Source organism: Herpailurus yagouaroundi, unplaced genomic scaffold (genome assembly GCF_014898765.1).
Source record: "Herpailurus yagouaroundi ecotype Mexico unplaced genomic scaffold, PumYag 142, whole genome shotgun sequence".
In the NCBI taxonomy this organism is placed as follows: Eukaryota; Metazoa; Chordata; class Mammalia; order Carnivora; family Felidae; genus Herpailurus; species Herpailurus yagouaroundi.
Window position 1 is genome coordinate 43,233,628 of NW_024412397.1, and position 9,213 is coordinate 43,242,840.

Consider the following 9,213-nt stretch of genomic DNA (forward strand, 5'->3'; position numbering starts at 1 on the left):
TATATATATATATATATATAACCACATCGTCTTTATCCATTCATCAGTTGATGGACATTTGGACTCTTTCCATAACTTGGCTATTGTTGATAACACTGCTATAAACATTGGGGTACATGTGCCCCTATGAATTACCACTCCTATATCCTTTGGATAAATTCATAGTAGTGCTGTTGCTGGGTTGTATGGTAATTCTACCTTTAATTTTTTGAGGAATCTCTACACTGTCTTCCAGAGTGGCTGCACCAGTTTGCATTCCCACCAACAGTGCAAGAGGGTTCCCCTTTCTCCACATCCTCACCAACATCTGTTGTTTCCTGAGTTGTTAATTTTAGCCACTCTGACAGATGTGAGGTTATATCTCAGTGTGGTTTTGATTTGTATTTCCCTGATGATGAGCGATGCTGGGTATCTTTTCATGTGTCTGTTAGCCATCTGATGTCTTCTTTGGAAAAGTGTCTATTCATGTCTTCTGCCCATTTCTTCACTGGATTATTTGTTTTTCGGGTGTTGAGTTTGGTAAATTCTTAATAGATTTTGGATACTAGCCCTTTATCCTATATGTCATTTGCAAATATCTTCTCCCATTCCGTCTGTTGATATTTAGTTTTGCTGATCGTTTCCTTCACTTTTTATCTTGATGAGGTACCAGTAGTTCATTTGTGCTTTTGTTTCCCTTACCTTTGGAGATGTGCATATTTAAAAAAATTATTTAGATATTAGATTGCTCCTCAGGTTATGTTTCCACAAACAAAACTCTTTTGTCTTCATTGAGTACTTAAAAGATTTTGCAAAACTTGTTTCCATGAAATTTGTATGAATTTCATCACAACCAACTGTAGTATAACTACTGCAACATTGATGCTTGCTGCTTTGATTTAAACTGCTTCTGCTTCTTAATTGATAAAAACTTTTTTATCTAGATTATTACATGATTTGAATTCAATAAGTCAAAACCATAAATCAATATTGATCTTTTTTCCATAGATCCTCTAATGTATTTTGTGAGCTACTGGTTTAACTTTCTTTGGCAAAGCTGGAGCAGGATCCATAACTTTCTCTATAACTCTTATACACTTAACATATGTTCTATTATATATTTTTTTGCCTTAAATTTGTGTCCAGTATAACCATCAGGACTCCATACTTCACTTTACTAAAAGATAGATCCGTTCTCCAGGTTGGGTATCTTCAAGACTTAGAAGCTGCAGTGAAGGATGGGAATGACTTCTTCCATTTCCCTTACTTAACTCCTAGCCCATTACCTAGCTCCTGTTCTGACCTCTTCACTGTCATACTTATGGGGGAGGTAACATTAAAGAAAACAAAAATGGAACAGTCTTTTTGCTAGTGATGTTTATGATCTGGTGTTAATATATAAAGCTAATTCTCTCTTAGGGACCTTTGATTTTTTCCTGTAAATATTCTTGTTAGTATCTTCCATATACATACAATTCCCCAGATCAAAATATGTCTTCTCCAGGTGGCTCTGTTATTCCCTGAGAATCTACTATTCCTTGGAAATCAGTGATTTTTCCCATTTTTTAAATTCTCAGATGGTTCTCTTGGAAATATTCCCTCTCAAGATGGCTCCAGATGATGTCACCCCTTTAATACCTTTGTCCCTAATGTTTTCCTAATGCATTACCTCTCCTCATTCTCTCCTTTGCATCTTAGTCCATTTTAGCTGTAGCCTCTCATGGCATCTTTATGACCCCTAAAGTAAAACTCTCTGAGTACTTGACCCCCTTGAAGGATCTATCCCTGGCTTATGGTTAGAGGAAACAGTCTTCTCCTGCCTCTTCCAGGGAGATAAGGGGAACAGACACAATGTACTGACAAATCCTTGCAAAAGAATCTTTTTGCTTGATTCTTCCTTGTTCCTTAAAACCAGGAGGTAGGACTCCAATAATGTCATACAACTTCTTGGACAGTCTCGTAGAACATCTGTATAGGTAGCCTAGCATTTACTTATGATATGGGGGTATTTACCTATTGTATCTCTCTTAGATCTGGAGTTTCTGGAGAAACTTTGAGAAAGTGAATGATGATGAAAATCCTATTACACTTGATTTTGTTTTTCTTTATTAAATCTATTTCATCTGGTTTGACTTACCTGCATTTTTATCTGAAAATTTTTTTCCTATAAAGTGTTAATTGCATTATATATTTTTTCATGGTATGGCTATTTGGTTTCATCAGGGACTTATAAGTGGATATATTCTATTCACGTTTAGAAGTTGTCACTAATTTTTTTTCAGCTCACTTAGTAGGATTCACTGAAAGAATAATTCATTACTGTTTATTTCAATTTATTCTAGAATATAGCTTTATAATTCTCTGAAAAATAAATGCTGAAGTCATGTAGTGGTTGGCTCATGCACCTTTGAAGCAAATAATCTAAGAGTTCTATACTTAAATCCATCTAGAAATCAAGAACTAAAACATCTATGACACAATATTCTTGGATATATGTGTTCTGTATATTTAAAAATACATAGAGTGGGTATTACTGTAATAGGAAAAAATTGGTGTACAAAGATTAACTGCTTATTTCTTTATAATTACATACTACCTAGGTCTTGAATCTCATTTTTATTAAAAAGGAAAACCAATCTTGACAATTCCAAGTGAAATCAGTAATCCCAATTTTTTCTTAGTTTTTCTTGGCATAAGGAGTTCAAGATCATCACCCTTTTCCCTCTAAATAAGACTTACCCTTAGTAACTGATGGGGAGACATGAAAGTCAGAGGGTCTTGAAAAAAGCTATGTTGTTATGACAGACATGAAAATGCAACACTCAGATCCCTCCCCAGGAAAGGACTTACTGCCTACCTGCAGAGAAGGTAGTTACCAAGAGCCTCATCTTTAGCTCAGATTTTGAGCCAAAGTCACACTGTTTACACGGTGGACCCTAGTAAGAAAGACAGTGGTATCTAGGGATATAATATCCAATAATAAAAAGCCAATAACAGCTAGGTGGCCATCCAAAGATCTAGTCATTTCTATCCAACATTGATCTAATTGTCTATATTTGCTCTGAAGATCCCTGTTGGATTGATGGAAAGTTTGTTAAATCATCTCCATTAAAGGCTGCCCTTCTCAATCTTGTTTCATCTCTTTCTCTTTTACTAGTGTTATCCCCCAATAAATATTTGTGCTCCTAAGTATATCTCAGTGTTGGCTTCCCTGACTATTGAAAATTATCATACCTCATGTATATAAGGAGGACTTCTGTTTCTTCTCAGATGTTATTGTTCCCATGTCAAATTTGCTACTAATGAGATTCACTGATTATTTTCCTTTGTTGTTTGTTCCTTGGTCGTTTTCTTGATTTCATTCTTGCTGAAGGTGCTTTGATCCTTCTGTTCTGGGGATCATGATCCTCAAAGAGATATAGCTGCCAACTTCTTAATTTGACCTAGAAGCCTCACCAATCCCATATGTCCACTATTTCTTCTTCTTTGCTCCTTACGGGCAGTGTGAGAAACTTTTGTGTATAGAAAATTCAAAGGAGGGATAACTCAATAACTCTTTTTATTTTTTTTATAAATTTTTTTTCAACGTTTATTTTTGGGACAGAGAGAGACAGAGCATGAACGGGGGAGGGGCAGAGAGAGAGGGAGACACAGAATCGGAAACAGGCTCCAGGCTCTGAGCCATCCGCCCAGAGCCTGATGCGGAGCTCGAACTCACGGACCGCGAGATCGTGACCTGGCTGAAGTCGGACGCTTAACCGACTGCGCCACCCAGGCGCCCCTCGATAACTCTTTATAAATATGAATTGGTACAATGTCTCCTATAGAGTTACTGATTTTTTTAAATTTCAATGTCATTAATAATGGCTTATCTTCACAAAAATAGTTGTTTTCCCTGGCTTAAACAAGAAAAGAAAGCAAAGGTTTTTTCAGATCTGGTTCACTCCACTTGGTGTTTCTTTCCCTGATACCTGGGACTAGAGCAAGAGGTGTTTCTCAGATGCTTCCTACTCATGGTCCTTTGTTTCTCCTTTTCCAACCATCCTTTTTAATGAGAAGTGTCAGTACACATTTTGTTCAGTGTATGGTTTAAGGTATATATAGTTCAAGGGCCTTCACCTTTAATATTCAAAGGAAATCCTTAATGGAAGGAAGAGATGGTAGGGTAAAGAAGGAAAGGAGGGAAGGAAGGAAGATAAGAGAGACACAGATGGAGGCAGAGAGAGAGAGAAAGAAAGGGATTCAAAGGTATAGAGCTCTTAAAAAGTTAATATTAAGTTTACTTTAAAAACATAAAATAGGGGCATCTGTGTGACTTAGTCAGTTAAGCGTCCAACTCTTGATTTTGGCTCAGGTCATGATCTCAGTCATGAGATTGGGCTCCGTGTTGAGCATGGGGCTTGCTTAAGAATCTCTCTCTCTCTCTCTCTCTCTCTCTCTCCCTCCCTCCCTCTCCCTCCCTCTGCCCCTCCCTCCAGCTCATACCCTCTCTCCGGTTCTCTCAGAAATAAGTAAATAAAAAATAAAAAAATAAAATAAATGTATGGGGCACCTGGGTGGTTCAGTCTGTTGAGTGTCCGACTTTGGCTCATGTCATGATCTCACAGTTTGTGCATTTGACCTCCACATTGGGCTCTGTGCTGACAGCTCAGAGCCTGGAACCTGCTTGGAGCCTGGTTCAGAGTCTGTGTCTCCCTCTCTCTCTGCCCCTCCCTGGCTCACACTCTGTCTCTGCCTCTCTCTCTCTCTCAAAACTAAATAAACCTTAAAAAAAAACAAAACTAAATTTGACTCTATTTCAAATGTATCAGTTTTGGGGCGCCTGGTTGGCTCAGTTGGTTGAGGCGTCTGACTTCAGCTCAGGTCATGATCTTGTGGTCCTTGAGTTCCAGCCCCGCGTGGGGCTTTGTGCTGACAGCTCAGAACCTGGAGCCTCATTCAGATTCTGTGTCTCCCTCTCTCTGCCCCTCTCTGGTGCACACTCTGTCTCTCTCTCAAAAATAAATAAACATAAACATTTTTTTCCAAATGTATCAGTTTTTAACCACAGGGTAGTAGGTATTGAAAACTATCACTTCTTAAAAATATTTAATGGTTATTCATTTTTAAGAGGCAGATAAAGATATAGAGCATGAGTCAGGAAGGGGCAGATTGAGAGGGAGACACAGGATCTTAAGCTGGCTCCAGGCTCTGAGCTGTCAGCACAAAGTCCAATGCAGGGCTTGAACCCACAAAATGCAAGATCATGACCTGAGCTGAAGTTTGGACACTTAACTGACTTAGGCACCCTGAAAATCATCACTTCTTACAGGAGTGCTGATTTTAGGCACACACGTATCCCAATGTTCATAGCAACACTATCAACAAATTATGCTATCAGCCAAATTATGGAAAGAGCCCAAATGTCCATCAATTGATGAATGGGTAAAGAAGATGTGGTGTGTGTGTGTGTGTGTGTGTGTGTGTGTGTGTGTGTGTATGTATATATACATATTCACCATGGAATACTACTTGGCAATGAGAGTGAATGAAATCTGGCCATTTGTAGCTATGTGGATGGAACTGGAGAGTATTATGCTAAGTGAAATGCCAGGCAGAGAAAGACAGATACCATATTTTTTCACTCATATGTGGATCCTGAGAAACTTATCAGAAGACCGTGGGAGAGGGAAAGAAAAAAAAAGTTACAAAAAGAGATAGAGGCAAACTATAAGACACTCTTAAATACAGAGAACAAACAGAGGTTGACAGGAGGGGGGCGGGGGGCAGGGAAAATGAGTGATGGGCATTGAGGAGGGCCCTTGTCAGGATGAGCACTGGGTGTTGTATGTAAGTGATGAAGCATGGAATCTACTCCTGAAGCCAAGAGCACACTGTATACACTGTACATGAGTTAACTTGCCAATAAAATAAAAAGAAATAAAGAAAATAAAAAGAAAGAAAAAATTCACTTCTGCTGAAATGTAGGATAATGGATACAGTGGTGAGAGCAGGGCAGAGAAAACCTGCCTCAGCTTATTCAGAACTTCCTAGTACTTTTCTCCTCCTAAAAAGTCCTTGGGCCTTTTAGGTGAATTTGCTTGTACAGTTCATTATTTTGACGAGTATATTTACCTGCACTCTGTTGCTTAAAATACGCATAACAGACTGTCCTGTTTCCTTACACATCCATGAATCTCACATGAGAATACACACTGAACATTTCATGAATGAGGGTAAGCCTAAATATTTTAAAAAAGCAGAATAAGAAAATACCACTATTCATTTTGTTGCTGTATTTTTCAATTAAAGAGTTTAACACAGTTTTATGTGGGTGTGAAAGGAAGAAAGAAGAGAAAGAAAGAAAGAAAGAAAAAGAAAGAAAGAAAGAAAGAAAGAAAGAAAGAAAGAAAGAAAGAAAAGAAAGAAGGAAGGAAGGAAGGAAGGAAGGAAGGAAGGAAGGAAGGATGGAAGGAAGGAAGAAAAGGAAAAAAATGCAGAATTAGGAAACTGTCTTTAAAGCCATAAGAAATTTAGGCTGGGGATCGGATTGAGAGGTACTTTTACAGACATAAACTCAAGAGAGTAAAAATACTTGATTTCTTGCTATCTTTAATTATATCTCAATATTTATCTCCTAATAATTTCACTTAGCTGTTAAACCCACATTTCTACTAATGGTTCTAAAATTGAATTTTGCCAATTAATGGTCAACTTACTCATCCCAGCCCTTTTTCTTAGTGTTGTTTTTAAGGAAAAAATAATTCAATTAAAGAATTTTCTTCTCCTTTTTGTTTCCTTCCCAAGTGATAACTAAATTCTTGAGTGTTTAATATGAGTTGGGCATCAGTATAAAGAATCATCAATTTCTTGAATTTTATCTCAATTTATTCTGGTGTCAACTAATGATGTAGTGTTTTATTGTCATTTTGTTTTTCCCTGTTGCTCTTTTCTGATCTCTGAACATTAGTTAACTAATAACAGAACTGAAAACCATCAATATTCAATGTTGGTAACCAGAAGCACAATGAAATTATTCTTTTCTACAGCATCAATAGCCTACTATTTTCTCAAGCCTCTGTTTATCTCCTAACTTTTGCTAAGGACTTTTCCTATCAACCCAGCAAGAAATATTTTATTCCTTAAACACATGATCCTAGTTTTATTTTTATCAGCAGTCTGATATATTACTTTTAATTTTGATTATTTATATCCTTAAAATTTTTCTTGTAGATTTTAAGCATTTGGTATATGGATCATTTATTAAACAAACTTATTTCACTTTAATACCTGTCTGTGTTATTTAAAACCCTGTATATTTAATACATGCCTATATATTATCACTCACTAAATGTGATTTAATAAATTTATGGCTCAAATGATGGAGGCCATGTTTCATAGGACATGAAAATATATCCTAGGTAGAAATTAATCTCTGCAGAGGAATTTGAAGTCTTTAAGATTAAGAGTTTTGTTTTATTAATGATCACTGTAATACTGAGTTAAAAGTTATGTTAATACTAGGATTTAGATCTGTTTAACTATGTCCACCAAAAGTAAAACTATTATCTGTGTTTAATAGACTGATCAATAGAAGTAGCTACTTATTAACAAATTAATACATTAATCTTTATTAAATAATCAATAATTAGTTTTAAGAAAAAGTATGTACAATCTGTAAGTAAGGCAATAAATAAATAAATAACCCTACAATGTCATACTAGAACATTTCCTAATAAAGCCATATCAGAATTATCCATTCAGAAAAATGTACCTACATAGAATTTACTACCCTTTAGCCTTTATAAAGTTAGATGTTGCATTATGCAAATTAAAAAGACCCAAAAGAATTTTTTCACTAGTATTAGACAAAATAACCCCAAAGTTTATGTCTTATTATCCTATAGTACATTACTCTGTTTTAGATTTAACTGGGCAATTTCATTGCAGGATCCATATATATCTATATCTTTAGCCATATCTATATCTAAATCAGAAGAGTTTTTATACTCTTTTTGATCAGCTACTTCATCTTCCTATTCTCTTATTAATCAGTTAAAGTTTTTGGGGCGCCTGGGTGGCGCAGTCGGTTAAGCGTCCGACTTCAGCCAGGTCACGATCTCGCGGTCCGGGAGTTCGAGCCCCGCGTCAGGCTCTGGGCTGATGGCTCAGAGCCTGGAGCCTGTTTCCGATTCTGTGTCTCCCTCTCTCTCTGCCCCTCCCCCGTTCATGCTCTGTCTCTCTCTGTCGCAAAAATAAATAAATGTTGAAAAAAAAATTAACAAAAAAAAGGTAAAGTTTTTTATTTGTTTTCACTCTGTATATGTGTGAAAATTATGTGTTTAACATTTTTAAAGTTATGGCACTGGACATCAATAAAAATAATTGAACTAGTTTGTGTTTATAACATTTTCATTTTGCAAGATTGTATCATTACATTTAAATGAATAAAAAATATGCTTTGGTCTATTTTAAAAACACAAGGAAATAAAGTTTTATTACCCCTCAATGATGTCCCCATATATAATGCCCCAAAAGAATCACATTAACTTCCTTTTTTTACAGTCAATCTGCATGGCATTACACATATAACATTCTGATATTGAGCCTTTTACTGGAAAGAGAACAGACTTTCAACATAATTCAGGTTAGAAAAAAATGCATCCTTTCTGAATCTGGGTGCATTTTTACTTACATTTCAAAGTATTCTGGATTCTTCAAATAAGGATCTAAGGAAAAAATGTTGAAAATAAATTATTAATTAATTTAAAAGTATTAAATGATCTCATACATGGAAACTAAAGTTAGTATAAATTCTTTGTACATTTATCTTGACCCCAATAAATATCATCATTGCTTTGTTAATAAAAAGAGAAGGAAACAGAATTGTATTTATTAATAATGCTCAGTGCTGTTTGTGGGTGGTATACAAATCGCGATCTGTTTGAAAGCACTGGTCTCAGAGCTACATAGACCAGAATTTGTTCTATGTGAGTGCTTTTAACAGAAAAGGCCACTAGCATAGATAAATCCCTTTGTATTCCAAAATAACTTGGTGTTTAAGTATGCTTAAGTATGTTAAGTATGCATGGTGTTTAAGTATGTTAATTTTAAATCAAATGATAAAGGATGTTTATTTGTGTACATTTAACAGCTTGCTAAATTAGCAGGGCAGCTTTATATTTCTAAAAACATTATGCTTCATTGAAATAATTCACATTTATCTTTCTCTTTCCTATTCGGGTATTTTATATA

At 35.8% G+C, this 9,213-nt stretch overlaps 1 long non-coding RNA gene across 2 annotated transcripts in view; it reads right to left on the reverse strand.

Moving 5' to 3' along the window:
• LOC121032652 (uncharacterized) overlaps nucleotides 1–8,690 on the reverse strand; it is a 47,312-nt gene extending 38,622 nt beyond the window's left edge. The window contains exon 1 of one of the 2 annotated variants that reach the window (XR_005791414.1): nucleotides 8,654–8,690. This is a non-coding gene — a long non-coding RNA (uncharacterized LOC121032652). The remainder of the gene's footprint in view (nucleotides 1–8,653) is intronic. The other variant, XR_005791415.1, reaches the window with a different exon arrangement.
• Nucleotides 8,691–9,213: the final 523 nt, after the last annotated feature.